The sequence below is a fragment of the Bubalus bubalis genome, chromosome 4, assembly GCF_019923935.1.
Source record: "Bubalus bubalis isolate 160015118507 breed Murrah chromosome 4, NDDB_SH_1, whole genome shotgun sequence".
NCBI lineage: Eukaryota > Metazoa > Chordata > Mammalia > Artiodactyla > Bovidae > Bubalus > Bubalus bubalis.
Window position 1 is genome coordinate 104,694,843 of NC_059160.1, and position 20,618 is coordinate 104,715,460.

The following is a 20,618-nucleotide window of genomic DNA, read 5'->3' on the forward strand; positions in this document are numbered from 1 at the left end:
ATAGATTTAAGGGACTAGATCTGATAGAATGCTTGATGAACTATGGACGGAGGTTTGTGACATTGTACAGGAAACAAGGATCAAGACCATCCCCTTGGAAAAGAAATGCAAAAAAGCAAACTGGCTGTCTGAGGAGGCCTTACAAATATATGTGAAAAGAAGAGAAGTGAAAAGCAAAGGAGAAAAGGAAAGATATAAGCATCTGAATGCAGAGTTCCAAAGAATAGCAAGAAGAGATAAGAAAGCCTTCCTCAGCGTTCAATGCAAAGAAATGGAGGAAAACAACAGAATGGGAAAGACTAGGGATCTCTTCAAGAAAATCAGAGATACCAAGGGAACATTTCATGCAAAGATGGGCTTGATAAAGGACAGAAATGGTATGGACCTAACAGAAGCAGAAGATATTAAGAAGAGGTGGCAAGAATACACAGAAGAACTGTACAAAAAAGATCTTCACAACCCAGATAATCATGATGGTGTGATCACTGACCTAGAGCCAGACATCCTGGAATGTGAAGTCAAGTGGGCCTTAGAAAGCATCACTATGAACAAAGCTAGTGGAGGTGATGGAATTCCAGTTGAGCTATTCCAAATCCTGAAAGATGATGCTGTGAAAGTGCTGCACTCAATATGCCAGCAAATTTGGAAAACTCAGCAGTGGCCACAGGACTGGAAAAGGTCAGTTTTCATTCCAATCCCAAAGAAAGGCAATGCCAAAGAATGCTCAAACTACCGCACAATTGCCCTCATCTCACACACTAGCAAAATATTGCTCAAAATTCTCCAAGCCAGGCTTCAGCAATATGTGAACCATGAACTTCCTGATGTTCAAGCTGGTTTTAGAAAAGGCAGAGGAACCAGGGATCAAATTGCCAACATCCACTAGATCATGGAAAAAGCAAGAGAGTTCCAGAAAAACATCTATTTCTGCTTTATTGACTATGCCAAAGCCTTTGACTGTGGGGATCACAATAAACTGTGGAAAATTCTGAAAGAGATGGGAATACCAGACCACCTGACCTGCCTCTTGAGAAACCTTTATGCAGGTCAGAAAGCAACAGTTAGAACTGAACATGGAACCACAGACTGGTTCCAAATAGGAAAAGGAGTATGTTAAGGCTGTATATTGTCACCCTGCTTATTTACCTTATATGCAGAGTACATCATGAGAAACGCTGGGCTGGAAGAAGCACAAGCTGGAATCAGGATTGCCAGGAGAAATATCAATAACCTCAGACATGCAGATGACACCACCCTTATGGCAGAAAGTGAAGAGGAACTAAAAAGCCTCTTGATGTAAATGAAAGAGGAGAGTGAAAAAGTTGGCTTAAATTTCAACATTCAGAAAACTGAGATCATGGCATCTGGTCCCATCACTACATGAGAAATAGATGGGAAAACAGTGAAAACAGTGTCAGATTTTATTTTTGGAGGCTCCAAAATCACTGCATATGGTGATTATAGCCATGAAGTTAAAAGATGCTTACTTCTTGGAAGGAAAGTTATGACCAACCTAGATAGCATATTCAAAAGCAGAGACATTACTTTGCCAACACAGGTCCATCTGGTCAGGCTATGATATTTCCAGTGGCTATGTATGGATGTGAGAGTTGGAGTGTGAAGAAAGCTGAGTGCTGATAAATTGATGCTTTTGAACTGTGGTGTTGGAGAAGACTGTTGAGAGTCCCTTGGACTGCAAGGAGATCCAACCAGTCCATCCTAAAGGAAATCAGTCCTGTGTGTTTATTGGAAGGACTGATGTTGAAGCTGAAACTGCAATACTTTGGCCACCTCATGAGAAGAGTTGACTCATTGGAAAAGACCCTGATGCTGCGAGGGATTGGGGACTGGAGGAGAAGGGGACAAAAGAGGTTGAGATGGCTGGATGGCATCACTGACTAGATGCACATGAGTTTAGGTGTACTCTGGGAGTTGGTGATGGACAGAGAGGCCTGACATGCTGCAATTCATGGGGTCACAAAGAGTTGGAAACGACTGAGTGACTGAACTGAACTGAACTGACCTTCTTTCTACCAACATCAGTTCCCCAAGATTTAGTACCTCCTAATTCCAACCTTTCCCCATTTCTAACTGGTCATCTGTTGAGGTCATAGCCTATTTCAACAATAACTCTGTCCAACTAATAGGAATAAGGACTCATTATTGTAACTAAGTGTACAATAACCTACATGCAAGTGTGATGCATTCTCCATCACACTGATATTCAATAAGGTCAGATAGTCATTTTATTCAATAGATTTCTTGTAATATCTGTTGTATTCCTGTTCTGTCCTAGGTATTTGTTGTATAGCTTCAATAAGTCAAGAATTGGTAACTTGCAGCTGTACGTTTAAAATTTAGTCCTTTTCTGGCATTAGCTGCAATGATGACTGTACTTACATAGACAACGGGAATAAAATCACAGGACAGGCTTTGCAACCTGGTCATTTTTATGATCAGCGTGTGTTCGTTGTTCAGTCGTGTCTGACTCTCTGAGATCCCATGGACTGTAGCCCACTGGGCTTCTCTATGGAATTCTATGGAATTCTGCAGGCAAGAATACTGGAATGGATTGCCATTCCCTTCTCCTTATCATCAGCAGTTCCTTCAAACTGACCAATTGACTGGTAATTCACATCACTTTTGGGTACAAGACAAATAAATCAATCTCATCATATTTTTTTTGTCACATGCTGGGACGTTAGTATTAGTTGTTCAGTCATGTCCAACTCTTTGCAACCTCCTGGATGGTAGCCTGCCAGGCTTTTCTGTCCAAGGGATTTTCCAGGCAAGAATACTGGAGTGGGTTGCCATTTCCTGCTTCAGGGGATCTTCCCCGCTCAGAAATTGAACTGGCGTTTCTTGCATCTCCTGCATTGGCAGGCGGATTCTTTACCACTAGTGCCGCCTGGGAATCCCTTCATACTGGCATGACCTATTACAAAAAATTCTTGTATAAAATCTGATTCATTGAAACAAAAAAACACTACATACAATGCAAACTCTTCACATTAGGTCATGTGTTATTCATGTGATAAAATGAATCAGAATATTTTCATTCATAAATATAATATAGTTAAAATAAACACAAAATTGTCAAAATCTACAATATAATATAGGGTTCCCCCTCTAATTTGTCAGTTCAGGACTATTTTATATTTCTTTGGGTATATACATACTATATTCATCTAATAGACATTTGGTTTGTAATCAAAGACAGTATTAAAATATAGGCTTTTATTGTTGCTACAACTATTAATTTACTCATAGGTCCTGTAATAAAATCTAACACCTAACTTGTTCAAAGAATCACATTTGATAATGTCAAAATTACCAACTTAGTAATCAAGACCTTTCTTTGCCAATTTATTATCTAAATTAGATGAGATTAATGTAAAAATTTAGTTCCATTTTTAACAGTTCTGAATATATACATTTCTTTCACTGAATGTTGTTTTAATATTCAATATGCTATATATTAAATGTCTTCTTGTAAGGATTAAAGCAAATACTTAAAAGTGAAAGTGAAAATGAAGTCGCTCAGTCATGTCCAACACTTTGTGACCCAATGGACTGTAGCCTGCCAGGCTCCTCCTCCATCCATGGGATTTTCCAGGCAAGTATACTGGAATGGGTTGCCATTTTCTTCTCTAGGGGATCTTCCCAACCCAGGGAACAAACTCAGGTCTCCCACATTGCAAGCAGACTCTTTACCCACTGAATCACCAGGAATTCTCAAAGAATTCTGTGTTTGCCAAATTCTGAATAAGAGATAGAATATTAGATTAGAGTTATTTAGAAATATTTAATTTTATAAACTTCAGGGTAATTTATAGCAATAGAAGTAATGTCAACTTTTTATTTATGTAAAGCTATCTCATTGCATATTAGGGTCTCTAGTACATTGTGATTTAACATAGTTTAAGGGAAAATTTGCAAGCATATTTTTAATAAATTTCCAGCTAATTATTAAGATGATAATATCATAAAGTCTATTTATAAATCTAAATTTATGTTTTATTCTGTTTTCCTAGATTATTCTCATGGAAAAACTTCCACTTTATCTTAAACAAAATATTTAAGCTTCCATTTTAGAATTTGCTTGTTAGTGGTAGAATTAATCATGATTATTTTAGTTCCATTAAAAATGTGTCAACCTATATCTTGTCATTAACTGCTACTTTGTTATATAAGTCTTGATCCTAATGACATGTAATGTAGCCAAACATTTATCTGTTCAGCTAGGTCAATTTTTACAAGTAAAAGTACCTTCTCAAGTGTATCTAAATTTATTGTAGAATGTGACAAAGCTAAAATTATGATAAATGTATCAAAGAACTGTACAAAATTACTGGCTGAAATGATTTACAATCTGGGTAAAAGTTAACCTGGAGTAGATTTTATTGATTTTAATTAAGAGCCTTCTTCTGTTGTAGTCAAGATACCATGACAAAAGTAAATTAAAAATATAAAGTCATTCTGTACTACAATTAAGCTACATATCATTAAAATTCAGCCTTCTCTTTTATTATAAAAGAGGACTAACTCAATATTTTTTACACTTGGAGAGGAGCCATAAGTTAGATGTAAACAGTATTACTGTTCATTACACTTGTCAAAGAAAGGCAGTGTCAAAGAATGCTCAAAGCACTGCACAATTGCACTCATCTCACACGCTAGTAAAGTAATGCTCAAAATTCTCCAAGCCAGGTTTCAGAAATACACGAACCATGAACTTCCTGATGTTCAAGCTGGTTTTAGAAAAGGCAGAGGAACCAGAGATCAAATTGCCAACATCTGCTGGATCATCGAAAAAGCAAGACAGTTCCAGAAAACATCTATTTCTGCTTTATTGACTATGCCAAAGCCTTTGACTGTGTGGATCACAATAAACTGTGGAAAATTCTGAAAGAGACGGGAATACCAGACCACCTGATCTGCCTCTTGAGAAATCTGTATGCAGGTCAGGAAGCAACAGTTAGAACTGGACATGAAACAACAGACTGATTCCAAATAGGGAAAGGAGTGCATCAAGGCTGTATATTGTCACTCTGCTTATTTAACGTATATGCAGAGTACATCATGAGAAACTCTGGATGGAAGAGGCACAAGCTGGAATCAAGATTGCTGGGAAAAATATCAATAATCTCAGATATGCAGATGACACCATCCTTATGGCAGAAAGTGAAGAGGAACTAAAAAGCCTCTTGATGAAGGTGAAAGAGGAGAGTGAAAAAGTTGCCTTAAAACTCAACATTCAGAAAACTAAGATCATGGCATCCGGTCCCATCACTTCATGGGAAATAGTTAGGGAAACAGTGGAAACAGTGTCAGACTTTATTTTTTTGGGCTCCAAAATCACTGGGGATTGTGACTGCAGCCGTGAAATTAAAAGACGCTTACTCCTTGGAAGGAAAGTTATGACCAACCTAGATAGCATATTCAAAAGCAGAGACATTACTTTGCCAACAAAGGTCCGTCTAGTCAAGGCTATGGTTTTTCCTGTGATCATGTATGGATGTGACAGTTAGACTGTGAAGAAGGCTGAGTGCCAAAGAATTGATGCTTTTGAACTGTGGTGTTGGAGAAGACTCTTGAGAGTCCCTTGGACTGCAAGGAGATCCAACCAGTCCATTCTGAAGGAGATCAGCCCTGGGATTTCTTTGGAAGGAATGATGCTAAAGCTGACACTCCAGTACTTTGGCCACCTCATGCGAAGAGTTGACTCATTGGAAAAGACTCTGATGCTGGGAGGGATTGGGGGCAGGAGGAGAAGGGGACGACAGAGGATGAGATGGCTGGATGGCATCACTGACTCGATGGACGTGAGTCTCAGTGAACTCTGGGAGTTTGTGATGGACAGGGAGGCCTGGTGTGCTGCGATTCATGGGGTCGCAAAGAGTCGGACACGACTGAGCTACTTAACTGAACTGAACTGAATCAGGCTATACACAGATATGTAAACTATGGAATGATTTACTTCTAAAATTATTTGGTTTATAATTGTGTTTATTTTCTATCTTTATGCAGAAACATTAAGATTATCTTGACATACAACCAATCATTGCAGAAAGATATGTCAGTGGATATGAACCAGTCATTAAATCAAATGGACAAATGAGTCAGTACAAAGTAAACAGCACATATGTTGAGGTACATAAACAAGTCTTTGTGAGTCAGAAAGGACATCACCAAAGTGGTCTATACCCTGAAACCAGAAAATGGACAGGAACTATGTCATCCACTTCTACAACATGTTACTTGCCCAAGCATCTTCTAATCAACAGGCAAATCAAGACTGTATTTCTCTAATGCTGTGTTAAATACTGAGCTAGAAATCTCATTTCAGCTAGGGACTGGAGAACCTGAAGGTACAAGATGAATTTCATTGCAAATAACCCACTTAAGTCTCAAATATCTTTCTTTTGAGAAAATTGTCGTTTTGTCTCTTCTTCACAATATTTGATGTTCTAACTTTTTTTTAATGTCCCATCAGTTTATCATCTGGGCTTCCTTGGTGGCTCAGAAGGTTAAGAATCTGCCTGCAATGCAGGAGACCTGGGTTCGGTCCCTAGGTCAGGAAGATCCCCTGGAGAAAGAAATGGCAACCTACTCCATTATTCTTGCCTGGAGAATTCCATGGAACGGCTACAGTCCATGGCTAGTTCAAAGAGTCAGACATGACTGAAGTGATTTAGCACCACGCACTGGATTTAAATCTCCGAATTTTGAATCTTGTATTTAAATATATATTTCCCTAGGAAACTGTCTGGACATTAATTGATTAATAGATCAAATTTGTATTTTTCTTTCCCTACCTCATGATAATTTTTTATCTGACAAGTAAATTACATTGTTCAAGAGGGGAGGGAGAAGATAAAGTTATAGAAAACACAGCAGAGTTTGAAACACTTAGCTTATTTTGATGAAATCAATAATGAGATCTACTCAGCAAAGACTTTTTAATGTCAACTACATTCATTTCTTATTTGTTCAGCTCTCAAAATACTATCAGTATTTTAACTCAGGCATTTAGTGAGAACTGGAAGCATATTTTGATCTTAAGGCCTAATTTTAAACTGTTTAAATTTTTATCTGTGTTATTAATTCTGAGAGATTTTGGAAACAAATTATAAAGTTAAACTTTTAAAAATAATTAACATAGTTTAGAAAGTCTTGGGTTTCATGTTTATTGCTGAACTTGCAAAAACATTTAATTTTTTCAATGATGAATTAACTCTTTGATCAATAAAAGGTTGCAGGGTATCAGTTTGTAGGTTGCATAAATAGGACACAGATAGAAATGTCAACTCAGTGTGAATATTTTAAACACAGCACTATTTTTCAGAGGCCAAGAAACATGAGGAGACAAATAGTGCCGGCTGACTGAAGAATTAGCTGCCCAACACCTTTTGGATGGCTTTCAATAGCTTTTTTGGAAGAGCAGAAGAAAGTTAAACTGAGCTCTTTATTAGTTTTTATCAATAAGTCTTTGTTACCAATTGGTATAGCATTTCAAGTGATTCTATTGGAAAAGGTATCAGTAGAGATTGAATGTATATCAGTTCCATACTAGCACAATTTTATTATTGTAATGACCCACACTTTTTCTTCCCAAAGTATTTCCTGATTCAAATACATTTAGTATTTAATAGCTGAAGTGATTTACTTTAGAGAATTTAGGAAAACATTTCTGAAATAAGATCTTCATTGAAGAATATTTACATAAAACAGATATTAATATTTTATAGCAACTGAGTTATTCAAATCATATTGCATATTCAGATACAATAACTAGAGGACAATAAAATTCTCTCAAGTTTTCATTTTAATTTCAATCAAAAGACTGAAAAAAAAATTTCAGTAATCTTATAATTTTATTTGAGATAATCATTTGTCAACATAATTGAGTAATGAAGTGGATCACTTCCGTCAAAATTATTCAGCATTTCTTTCTAGTCTAAAACCTACATAACTTGGCCTTTAATATGACTTCTGTTTAATATAATTATCACCTGGACCAAAGATATATAACACAATTACATGAATTCATTTAAAATTTCTCTGACAATAAAGACATTTACATTCACATATATGTTTTTGGGGGATAGGGGGACTAATGTCTGAAGGATCACCTAAAATAGACTGCCTTTTTGTGTGAGACATTCTTCATATCTGCATTTCCTAAGAAAATAGATGTCCGACTGAGTCATTTGGAATATAGGCATAAAACCCCTGTATTAATATGATCACTTTCTTTAATAGATTTAAGTGTCGTGAACTGTTAAAAAAATCAGTATATCATTCCATTTTTCACCTAATTAAAAAATGTCTATGGCAATAAATCACAAACTTAAACTGCAACTATCTTTTACATTGAGATAAAAGCATAAACTGTCCTGAGAATACAATATTCAGATACAATATCTGATATTTATGATATCAGAGGTATCTAAAACCCTAAAGCACTCTGATTACCATCTCCCTTGATGAATCCATAGGAAATCACTTCCCAATATTTTTGTGCAATACTCATGTATAAGCAAAAGATAAGTAAATCTTTCCAAAATAAAATTATTAGCACTAATTATGAACAGGTTGTTCACTGGGGAAGGAAATGAGATAATTAGAGGGTTACTTGGAGGTATGTTATGGGAAAAGCAAATAAAAGCTTTATTCATCATTCAGAAGAATTCCTTGGTGTGAGAACTCCGCAAGTAGAAAAGACTTGGCAAGACTAGTAAAGTGAAAATGTAATGACCTTGATTTAGACTGGTTTCTGTCATGAATTCCCCACCTTCAAGAGCAAAGGAACTGAAACAGCATGATAACATTGCCCCTTTCTAAAACCATGTTGATAAGCTTCTTCCAAAGTGCCAGTGAAAGTCCAGTCCAGGCCACTGAGCAACTGATGGAACTGCCCCAGGTCCAGCTTCACAGAGTATAACAGCATTAGAGAAACACAGAAGGGAGTTGGCCTTTTACGAGGCTATCACAAAAGAAAGCTACATGCTTCAGAAGCAAGTTTATCTGAAAGTAAACAGACAATATTCTTCAAACATTTCACTTGTGGTAATCTTGGTGTATTTATTTCAAAAGCATAAAATAACTTTGGATTTCAGTAACTGTAAAAAGCATTTTAAACATCCATAACCTTGATTACTAATGTTATTATTTTTTTAAAATGTGTTGATTATTCACATGTGAATGTGTATTTTTGAAAGGACTGGCTTATTTCCAATAGAGTAAGATACAGGGGGAAAATTTATAAGCATCAAAGTAGGCAGTTTCCTATAGGAACATAAACACAGATGTTAATATATTTCAATTGAATCTTTCCATAATGAAAAGTAAAATGTAAGCACATTATTATCAATTCTACTTCTTTACATGTGCCCCCAATCCCTGGGTCAGGAAGATCCCCTGGAGGAGGAAATGGTAACCCACTCCAGTATTCTTGCCTGGGAAATCCCACGGACAGAAAAGCCTGGCTGGCTATAGTCCATGGGGTGGCAAAGAGTCGGACACGACTGAAGCAACATGGTTCAATTCTGTATTTCTTGGGAGGTTATTGAAATAAATTGAAATAACTTAGACTTTGTGGGAAAATACTATTAAAAGGAAAATATGCTAAATAAGGTGGTAATTCAAATTATTAAAAGACAATCTCTATTGTTTGATGCTATGCTAAGTCACTTCAGTCGTGTCCAACTCTGTGCGACCCCATAGATGGCAGCCCACCAGGCTCCCCCATCCCTGGGATTCTCCAGGCAAGAACTCTGGAGTGGGTTGCCATTTCCTTCTCCAATGCATGAAAGTGAAAAGTGAAAGTGAAGTCACTCAGTCATATCCGACTCTTCGCGACCCCATGGATTGCAGCCTACCAGGCTCCTCTGTCCATGGGATTTTCCAAGCAAGAGTACTGGAGTGGGGTGCCACTGCCTTCTCCACTATTGTTTAATAGGGGTAGATAAATTTATTCATAAGGCTAATTTATTTCATTGTACAGCAGACACAGCACTATAAAGCAAGAATTCTCCAATAAAGAAGAATTAACATATTTGATTAATATAGCCAATATCTATAACAATCACCTCTCCTTGTTATCTACATACCATACTGGAACCCTCATTAAGGAAATACTTACTTTTTGTACATGTTACCAAGGATCTAATTGAGATTAGGAATTTTGCTTGAATGTTTCTTAGATAATGCATTGTATTGAACTATGTATCTAAGTTATTTATTTTAATAGTTAACAAAATCTATATTTTATTTTGTTTTTTAATTCTGTTTTGCTTTCATTTTTGTGTTCTTGTATGCATAAAACAAGAGGACAATTAGTAACTTTATTGCTGATTATATATGATTCCAAGAAATTTTCAGTCAAATTCCTTTCATAGTTATAATTCCCACTGACCTAATGATTTCCCTGAGGAAGAGGGATATAATAAATTGTGAAGAAGTGTCGACCAAGATGGTGACATAGAGGGCCCTGAACTTCCATCATCTTATGGACACATCAAATATGCAACAAGGAGCAATTGTTTCTGAAAGAAATTCTGAAACTAGCTGAGTGACTCCTACACCTTCAGGAAATAAACATATGTCCACCTTGGAAGGGATAGGAAAGGCTGAGACACACTGTCACTACAAACCCCACCCCTCCCCACCCCACCGCACCCCACACACACAGTTCCATACAGTCAGGAAGGAACTTCTAACTCTCAGCTTCTCCCTGAGGAGTGAAGGGCTTGGAGCCCATATTTAGTACCCCAACCTTTAAGACTCCCACCCATGGTATAGGTCCTCAAAACAACTAGCTCCATAAGCCAAAAGCTGTGCTTATGATACCTATAAAAAGCAGTGAAGGTAAAAGTCACTCAGTCCTGTCCAACTCTTTATGACCCCATGGACAGTAACTCACCAGGCCTTCTGTCCATGAAATTCTCCAGGCAAGAATACTGGAGTGGGTAGCCATTCCCTTCTCCAGGGGATCTTCCCAACCCAGGGATTGAACCCAGGTCTCCTGCACTGTAGGCAGATTCTTTACCATCTGAGCCACCAGGAAAGCCTCATGACATGTATAAGTATAGCAAATAATGCAGCAGTTGCTAACAGATATAAAAGCACTTGCTACATATATCCCCTCAGGGCTTAACATAGAGATAACAGGCAAAAATGCACAGGTCTCAGTCTTTCTCAGAAAGAAGTCCATTGGCAGACTTTGAAACCTGCAAGCTGAGGGTCAGACTTCTAGTTTAGCACATGTATAGGGGCTGGCTATGATCCTCCCTAGAGACCAGGGAAACAGTGGACACCTTACCTGTTGTCCCCCATTAGTTTGCTCCCAGTTGCCAGCATCTCCCTAGAAGGAGTTCAAACACATGTTTGCATCCCAGTGTACGGACTGCTGCCTGAGGTTAGATCCCCAGATCATATGGCTCTGATAATCAGTGGTGCTTGCTTTCATGATTCCCACAGGAAAGTAGCAAACAAAGCAACAACTCTTAACAGGTACAGGAGGATTTGCCTCCCCTTTCCCCCAGCTATATACCCAGGCCCAGTACAGAGCTAACAGGCAAAAACCCTCATCTCCCAGCTACTCTTCTCTACCAGATATTGCTTGAGATTTCAGCATCTTAGCAGCATTATCTAGGTGCTGAATGTGATCCTCCACTTTGGGACACAAATTCATATACCATGATCAAGTGGGGTTTATTTTAAAGATGCATGGATGGTTCAGTATTCACAAATCAATAAAGAAATATGATATATCACTTTATCAAAATGAAGAGTAAATTATCTACTGATTAAAAGGGATCTGACAAAACTGAAGATTCTTTTATGATGAAAATTCTGAACAATATGGGTATAAAATGAATTTATCTCAACATAATAAAGGCCATATGTGAAAAGCCCTCAATTAATATCATACTCAACAATGAAAAACTCACAGGTTTTCCTCTAAGAACAGAAATAAAACAAGGATGCCCACTCTTGCCACTTTTATTCAATATAGTACTGGAAGTTATAGCCAGAGTAATTAATCAAGAAAAAGAAATTAAATGTGTCCAAGTCAGAACAGAAGAAACGCATTTTTTTCTATTTGCAGATATCACGGTATTACATGTAGAAAAGCTAAATACCCTATCAAAAACTAGTTGGAACTAAAAAACAGATTCAAAAAATTACAAAAGATCTCAGATAGCCAAAACAAATCTTAAGAAAGAAGACTAGAGCTGAAGGAACCATGCCCCTTCTGACTTCAGACTATACTACAAAGCTACAGTAGTCAAACTAGTATGGTACTGGCACATAAACAGACACATAGATCAATGAAACAGACTACAGAGCCCAGAAATAAGCCCACATACCTACAGTCAATTAATCTGTGACCAAGGAGGCAAGAATATACAAAAGAGAAAAGACAGTCTCTCAGTAAGCTGGGAAAACAGGACAGCTATATGTCAAAGAATGAAATCAGAACATTATCTAACATCATATACAAAAATAAACTAAAAATGCATTAAAGACCTAAATGTAAGAGTGGAAGCCATAAAACTTCTAGAGGAAAACATAAACAGAACAGTTTTTGTTATAAATTGTAGCAATTTTTTATCTGTCTTGTAAACCAAAGGAAATTAAAGCAAAAATAAACAAGTGGGACCTAATTACACTTAAAAGTTTTTGCACAGCTTAGAAAACCATTGACAAAACAAAAAGACAAACTACTGAATGCAAGAAAATGTTTGCAAATGATTTGACAGTCAGGAACTAATATCCAGCATGTATAAATAGCTCATACAACTCTACATCATAGGATTAGCAGATGCAAACTGGTATATATAGAATGGATAGACAACAAAGTCCTACTGTATAGCACAGGGAACTATATTCAATATCCCGTGATAAACCATGATGGAAAAGAATATGAAAAAAGAATAACTGAGTCATTGTGCTATAGAGCAGTAATTAATACAACATTGTAATTCAACTATACTTCAATAAACTTTTTAGAAAAATTAAGGAAAGAGTAGAAACTCCCAATCCATCATAGGTAATCAAAATTTTGAAACTTGTAGGTATCCTTCTCGTTTACATATCCATAATGTTACCTCATGTATAATATGACAGCAAATTGAAATCATAACAAAGTAATCATAGTTCAGGCATACAAATGAGGTTGATTGGCTACTGAGGATTCAATCTTACACATGTCCCTGCACCACTGAGAACATGATTCTTTCATTTCGACAAATCTTACTGAAAATTTCAAAGTGATCTTCATTAACCTAAGTAATATTTCTTACAAGAGAAGGCAGTTTAGTTGCTCATAGTTGCTCAGTCGTGTCTGATTCTTTGCAACCCCATGGACTGCAGCACACCAGGCTTCCCTGTCCATCACCAACTCCTGGAGCTTGCTCAAACTCATGTCTATCAAATTGGTGATACCATCCAACCATCTCATCCTCTGTCATCCCCTTCTCTTCCTGCCTATCTTTCCCAGCATCAGGGTCTTTTCTAATGAGATGGCTCTTTGCAGCAGGTGGCCAAAGTATCGGAGCTTCAGCTTCAGCATCAGTCCTTCCAATGAATATTCAGAATTGATTTCCTTTAGTATTGACTGATTTGATCTCCTTGTAGTCCAAGGGACTCTCAGGAGTCTTCTCCAACACCACAGTTCAAAAGCATGAATTCTTCAGTGTTCAGCTTTCTTTATGGCCCAACTCTCATATCCATACATTATTGCATAGCACTGGGAACTATAGTCAATGGGAACTATAGCAATATCTTATAGTAAGCTATAATGGAAAATAATTTCAAAATCAATATATGTGTATGCGTATAATTGAATCATCTTGCTGTACACCTGAAACATTGTAAGTCAACTATACTCAACTATGCTATACTTTTTACTTCAATATATACAAATTATATATCTATTTTATATATATTTATAAATAAAATGAGAAAAATAATATTATCTGCACAGTGTTGACTTCCCAAGTAAATGGAATGACATCTCTAAAGGGATTAGGAACTTTTTTCTTCCTTCTTTTTGTTTGTGAGTTTTGAGCTTATTTGTTATGGGTCAGTAATTTAAATCTTCCTCTTAGGATCCAGCCATTTAATATGCAGTGTAACATTAAGCCTACATTGCTTGTAGAAGTTTTAGACATTTTGAAAAGTTTTAGAGATCCAGTAGATTCTAAACTACATGATCTCTTCATTTTCCCTCTGAACTATTCCCAGGACTCCCTGAAGTAAAATTTTATTATCCTTACTCATTATCAGTTTCAAATTATTTTTTCAATTGAGAGGTAACACAGGATATGTACAAATGTCGAAAAATAATATTTCCCTTATGGGGACACATGTATCTTTTCACTGTAGTTACTCTGGTTTAGGCATTGTTCATACCATGTTTTTGATGGTTTGCCTTATTCCACCTCAGGGAAACCACACGTGTCATAAAATAACCATATAATTTATTGTGGCAAATGTTACTTAACTAGATTACAACATTCTACACTAAGACTTTAAAACAGTCTTAAATTAAGGCTGACCATTATTTTATTTGCCTAAGGTCATAAGAATTCTTGCCAGAACTCTAAAACACTTGGTTTGGGTGAGGCTCTTCTTTAGACGTGATTTAGCTCACCGTTTCAGTAGAGTAAAAAATGGGTCTTTTTCTTAAGATCATAGACTTCTGCTTATTTTCTGAACCTTTTTCTAAAACTATCACACAAGTAAAGCCAACAGTATTCTTGCCTGGAGAATTCCTTGGTCAGAGGAACCTGGTGGGCTACAGTCCATAGTTTTGCAAAGAGGCAGACACGACTGAAGCGACTTAGCACTCACAGCACAAAGCCAACAGAGAAGAACTGTACCTATCACAATTTATATTAAATTTTATTTTTCAATCTTATAGTACTGAAATCCTAAGATAGAATTATTTTACTTTTTTTGAATTCACTGAATTACTTTTGAATTTTGGAATTCATTCCTGGAATAAAATATTGAGAGGAATAATTTTCTAAACTAAATGCCTTGTTTTTTAATTATCAGTGATTATTTTGTTACTTGCTATTAAAAAAATACTTGTTTTTAAAGTAACAGTGGTAATTCTGTTGTCTGCCCACAACTTTTAAAGCATTATACTTTATTAGAGCCAAGAATAAGTAATTGTCAAGAAAGTATATTTTCACAAACTCTAAAATAAACTTTAAAGTACCAATCAAAGGGTCTACAATTTTCAAAAACATAGACCCAAGTTTATTGCTATAGCAGCAGTAAATTATTGTAATTTTAGAACAATTTCCATAATAACATACTTGCCTTTTCAGGCAAAATGTATGTAATTATATAACCTATGAAATGAAATCATTATGTTGTTAGATATTAAATATAAGGTTTCCCATAAGCTGATTTGGAGAAGGCAATGGCACCCCAGTCCAGAGCTGTTGCCTGGAAAATCCCATGGACGGAGAAGCCTTGAAGGCTGCAGTCCATGGAGTCGCTGAGGGTCGGACACGACTGAGCGACTTCACTTTCACTTTTCACTTTCATGCATTGGAGAAGGAAATGGCAACCCACTCCAGTGTTCTTGCCTGGAGAATCCCAGGGATGGGGGAGCCTGGTGGGCTGCCATCTATGGGGTCGCACAGAGTCGGACACGACTGAAGTGACTTAGCAGCAGCAGCAGCATAAGCTGATTAGTTACTATTCAGAAGATATCATCTTTTAAAAATGTTTGAAGTTTAATTATTTGGCTGTGCTGGGTCTTAGCTGAGGCACAGGGCATCTCTGATCTTCCATATTGTATCTGGGATCTTTAGCTGTGGCATGTGAACTCTCAGTTGTGACATGAGAACACTTAGCTGTGCAGCATGTGGTATTTAATTCCTTGACCAGGGATTGAACCTAGGCCCCCTGCACTGGACCACCAGGGAAATCCCAAAAAGGTACCATCTCTTTTATCTTAACATGTGTAAGTCAATATCATCATAGTCTTTATTTATTATCTAACATGCCAGTAAATAAATGAATTACTGATGAAAAATATTGGGCAGGAAAATAATTTAGCTGTTAAACTCAATTAGTTTTTCCTGTGGGTCCTTCTGCTTTTGTGGCTTTAGCACATAAAACTTCATTTGCTATTTCCTCATTGGACTTTCCCCTCTTTCTTTAGGTCATTTCCACATCTCATTCTGCTTAGAGGGCATCTTGACTCAAGTGTCAGTCTTCTTTCTGGATTGTAGGCTCACCTTGCCTCTAACCATATAATTCTTCCATCTCTTTATTCTCTGAGCTGGAAATTCCAGCATTACCTCCTCATAGATTTTTCTCCATTTTCTATTTAGTCAACTTAGTCCTCTTTATAATTTGGTGCCAGAAAAATGTTAATACTGTGTTGTTGTTTATTTTTTTTTTACTGTAGAATTTGCAGTAGGCAGGAAGTTCATAGATCTGATTTCTACTTCTTCCACTAAACTCTGGTTGGAAGATTATATTCTTGTTCAAGACTTAGAATTGTCTCTGCTAAATGAAGGATCTGAAATAGATTATCTTTAAAATCTTCACAACAATATGCTCAGTCTACAAATACTAAAAGGTTTCATTATATTCCTGCTTCCTCTAAGTGAATGTAATAGAGTGAAAACAATTTTTTTTCAGATTATCTTGACTCTATCAAATATGAGTCCTTTAGGAAAATTCTTTAAATAGGGCATGGGAACTGCTTCCCAGTTGCCACTTTGAGACTGTATTTCCTTTCTACCAGGTATAGATTTAGCTAATATTTTTTCTCCACTGAATCAGTTCAGTTCAGTTCAGTTACTCAGTCATGTCCAACTCTTTGCAATCCCATGACCACAGCACGCCAGGCCTCCCTGTCCATCACCAACTCCTGAAGCTTCCTCAAATTCATGTCATCAAGTTGGTGATGTCATCCAACCATCTCATCCTCTGTCATCCCCTTTTCCTACTGCCTTCAATCTTTCCCAGCTTCGGATCTCTTCTAATGAGTCAATTTTTCACATCAGGTGGCCAAAGTATTGGAGTTTCAGCTTCAGCATCAGTCCTTCCAATGAATATTCGGGACTGATTTCCTTTAGGATGGACTGGTTGGATCTCCTTGCAGTCCAAAGGACTCTCAAGAGTCTTCAAAGCATCAATTCTTTGGTGCTCAAGTTTCTTAATAGTCCAACTCTCATATCCATACATGACTACTGGAAAAACCATAGCTTTGTCTAGATGGACATTTGTTGGAAAAGTAATGTCTCTGCTTTTTCATATGCTATCTAGGTTGGTCATAGCTTTTCTTCTAAGGAGCAAGCATCTTTTAATTTCATGGCTGCAGTCACCATCTGCAGTGATTTTGGAGCCAAAAATAATTAAAATCTCTCACTGTTCCCACTGTTTTCCCATCTATTTCCCATAAAGTGATGGGACCAGTGCCATGATCTTAGTTTTCTGAATGTTGAGCTTTAAGCCAACCTTTTCACTCTCCTCTTTCACTTTCATCAAGAGGCTCTTTAGTTCTTTTATGCTTTCTGCCATAAGGATGATGTCATCTGCATATCTGTGGTTATTGATATTTCTCTGGTAATCTTGATTCCAGCTTGTGCTTCATCCAGCCTGGCATTTTGCATGATACACTGAACGAAACTAGAGTATTTCCTTACTTCTTTCTATTCTTTTTCAATTCTTTTCTCATTTAGTTTATTACAAAGTTCCCTGTGCTACAGAGTAGGTCCTTGTTGGTTATCTATTTTAATTATAGCAGTGTATGCATGTCAATTGAGTTAGACAAAGCTGTGGTCTATGTGATCAGTTTGATTAGTTTTCTGTGAATGTGGTTTTCATTCTGTCTCCCTCTGGTAAGGATAAGGATAAGAGGCTTATGGAAGCTACTTGATGGGAGAGACTGATAGTGGGGGAAAACGGGTCTTGTTCTGATCGGTGGAGCCATGCTCAGTTCAGTTCAGTCGCTCAGTCATGTCTGAGTATTTGCGACCCCATGGACTGCAGCATGCCAGGCTTCCCTGTCCATCACCAGATCCCAGAGTTTACTCAAACTCATGTCCATTGAGTCAGTGATGCCATCCAACCATCTCATCCTCTGTCATCCCTTTCTCCTTTCGCCTTCAGTCTTTCCCAGCAACAGGGTCTTTTCCAATGAGTCAGTTCTTCGCATCAGGTGGCCAAAGTATTGGAGCTTCAGCTTCAGCATCAGTCCTTCCAATGAATATTCAGGGTTGATTTCCCTTAGGATTTAGTTTGATCTCCTTGCTGTCCAGGGGAATCTCAAGAGTTTTCTCCAGAATCACAATAAAAAGGATCAATTCTTTGGCACTCAGCATTCTTTATGATTCATCTCACATCTGTACATGACTACTGGAAAAACCATAGCTTTGACTAGATGGGCCTCTGTCAGTAAAGTGATGTCTCTGATTTTTAATATGCTGTCTAGGTTTGTCATAGCTTTTCTTCCAAGGAGCAAGTGTCTTTTAATTTTATGGCTGCAGTCACTGTCTGCAGTGATTTTGGAACTGAAGAAAATAAAGTCTGTCACTTTTTCCTTTGTTTCTCCCTCTATTTGCCATACAGTGATGGGACCAGATGCCATGATCTTCATTTTTTTAATGTTGAGTTTTAAACCAGCTTTTTCATTCTCTTTTACCTTCATCAAGAGGTTCTTTAGTTCCTCTTAGCTTTCTGCCATAAGGGTGGTGTCATCTGCATATCTGAGGTTATTAATGTTTCTCCCGGAAACCCTGTTTCCAGCCTGAGATTCATCAACCCTGGCATTTCGCATAAAGTACTCTGTATATAAGTTAAATCAGCAGGGTGACAATATACATTCTTGACATAATCCTTTTCCAATTTGGAACCAGTCTGTTGTTCCATGTCCAGTTCTTACTGTTGCTTCTTGATCTGCATACTAGTTTCTCAGGAGGCAAATAAGCTCTTCTGGTATTCCCATCTCCTTAAGAATTTCCCACAGTTTGTTGTGATTCACACAAAGACTTTAGCATAATCAATGAAGCAGAAGTAGATGTTTTTCTGGAATTCCCTTGTTTGTCTATGATCCGGCAGATGTTGGCAATTTGATACCTGGTTCCTCTGCCTTTTCTAAATGCAACTTGTACATCTAGAAATCCTTGGTTTACATACTGTTGAAGCCTAGCTTGAAGGATTTTGAACATTACTTTGCTAGCATGTGAGATGAATGCAATTGTTAGGTAGTTTGAACATTCTTTGGCATTTCCCTTCTTTGGGATTGGAATGAAAACTGAGCTTTTCCAGTCCTGTGGCCACTGCTGAATTTTCCAAATTTGCTGGCATATTGAGTGTAACACTTTAACAGCATCATCTTTAGGATCTGAAATAGCTCAGCTGGAATTCCATCACCTCCACTAGCTTTGTTCATAATAATACTTTCTAAGGCCCACTTGACTTCACACTCCAGGATGCCTGGCTCTAGGTGTATGATCTCACCATCGTCGTTATCTGGGTCATTAAGACCTTTTTTTCAACATTCCTTTGTGTATTCTTGCCACCTCATCTTAATACCTTCTGTTTCTGTTAGGTCCATATATTTGTACTCAGAATTCTTATTTAATTCTACATATATTCATTTCTAGATTGAATTTTACATATCTAACTCAGTTGAGTAGGTCTGCTTTTTGTTTTGTTATGTTTTTGTTTGTTTTTGTTTTCATTCCCTAAATGTGATGTACCTTTATTAATATTGACTTGGGGAACGTCTTGATCTCTATTTTAGAAAGCCATAAACTGCACATGTAACAGGGGAAGAAACATTGTCCAGCTGAATAAATGTTTTCAAGGATTAATGATATTTTTACAAGCACACATATGTTCTCTAACACAGGGAAGAAAACAAATTTGAAGCAAACACCTCCTGCTTCCAACTGGTAGCACCCTGTAACTGTTCAGCTTGTTAACTGGCTGCCCTTGCAATAAAGAACTCCATAAAACACCTATATAATCTCAGAAAATAATAACACTGTCAGTCTGAATGAAAATGCCATCAGCAGACTCAGTGTGCTAAAAATAAGAAGAAAAAGTAAATATAAGGATCAGGGCCAGTTTGGGGGGAATACTGAAATTTCACCATCTGGGCTATTGCATGCATGAATGCTCAGTTACCCAGTGGTGTCTGACTCTTTGCTACCCCATGGACAGGCTCCTCTGTCCATGACATTTTCCAAGCAAAAATACTGGAGAGGGTTGCCATTTCCTCCTCTAGGGGATCTTGCCCACCCAGGGATCAAGCCAGTATCTCCTGAGTGCCCTGCATTGGCAGGCAGATTCTTTTACCACTGAGCTACTAGGTAAGCCCCTGCTACTTTTAATAGTAGAAAACAATTTTAAAATCTAAAGTGTATAAGAGTATACATATTCAGGGGTACATTATAGGGCAACAAAATTTGCTACCCCCAAATGTGTGGATTATTTGGAACTAGAAATAATCAAGGCCCAAAAAACTCACAAATAAAGTTTGACCTTCTCCCTAATTGTCTCTGAAAAATTTAGCTAGAGGGCATGTTCCTGAAATAGAGCTATCACCTGAGTTATCTGCAAAGAAT

At 37.2% G+C, this 20,618-nt stretch overlaps 1 long non-coding RNA gene across 1 annotated transcript; it reads right to left on the bottom strand.

Moving 5' to 3' along the window:
* Positions 1-8,222: 8,222 nt before the first annotated feature.
* On the bottom strand, positions 8,223-11,480 carry LOC123333340. The gene is made up of 2 exons (XR_006550671.2): positions 11,327-11,480; positions 8,223-9,030 (listed from the first exon to the last, which is right to left on the bottom strand). It is a non-coding gene; the product is annotated as an uncharacterized LOC123333340 (long non-coding RNA).
* Between the last annotated feature and the right edge of the window lie 9,138 nt (positions 11,481-20,618).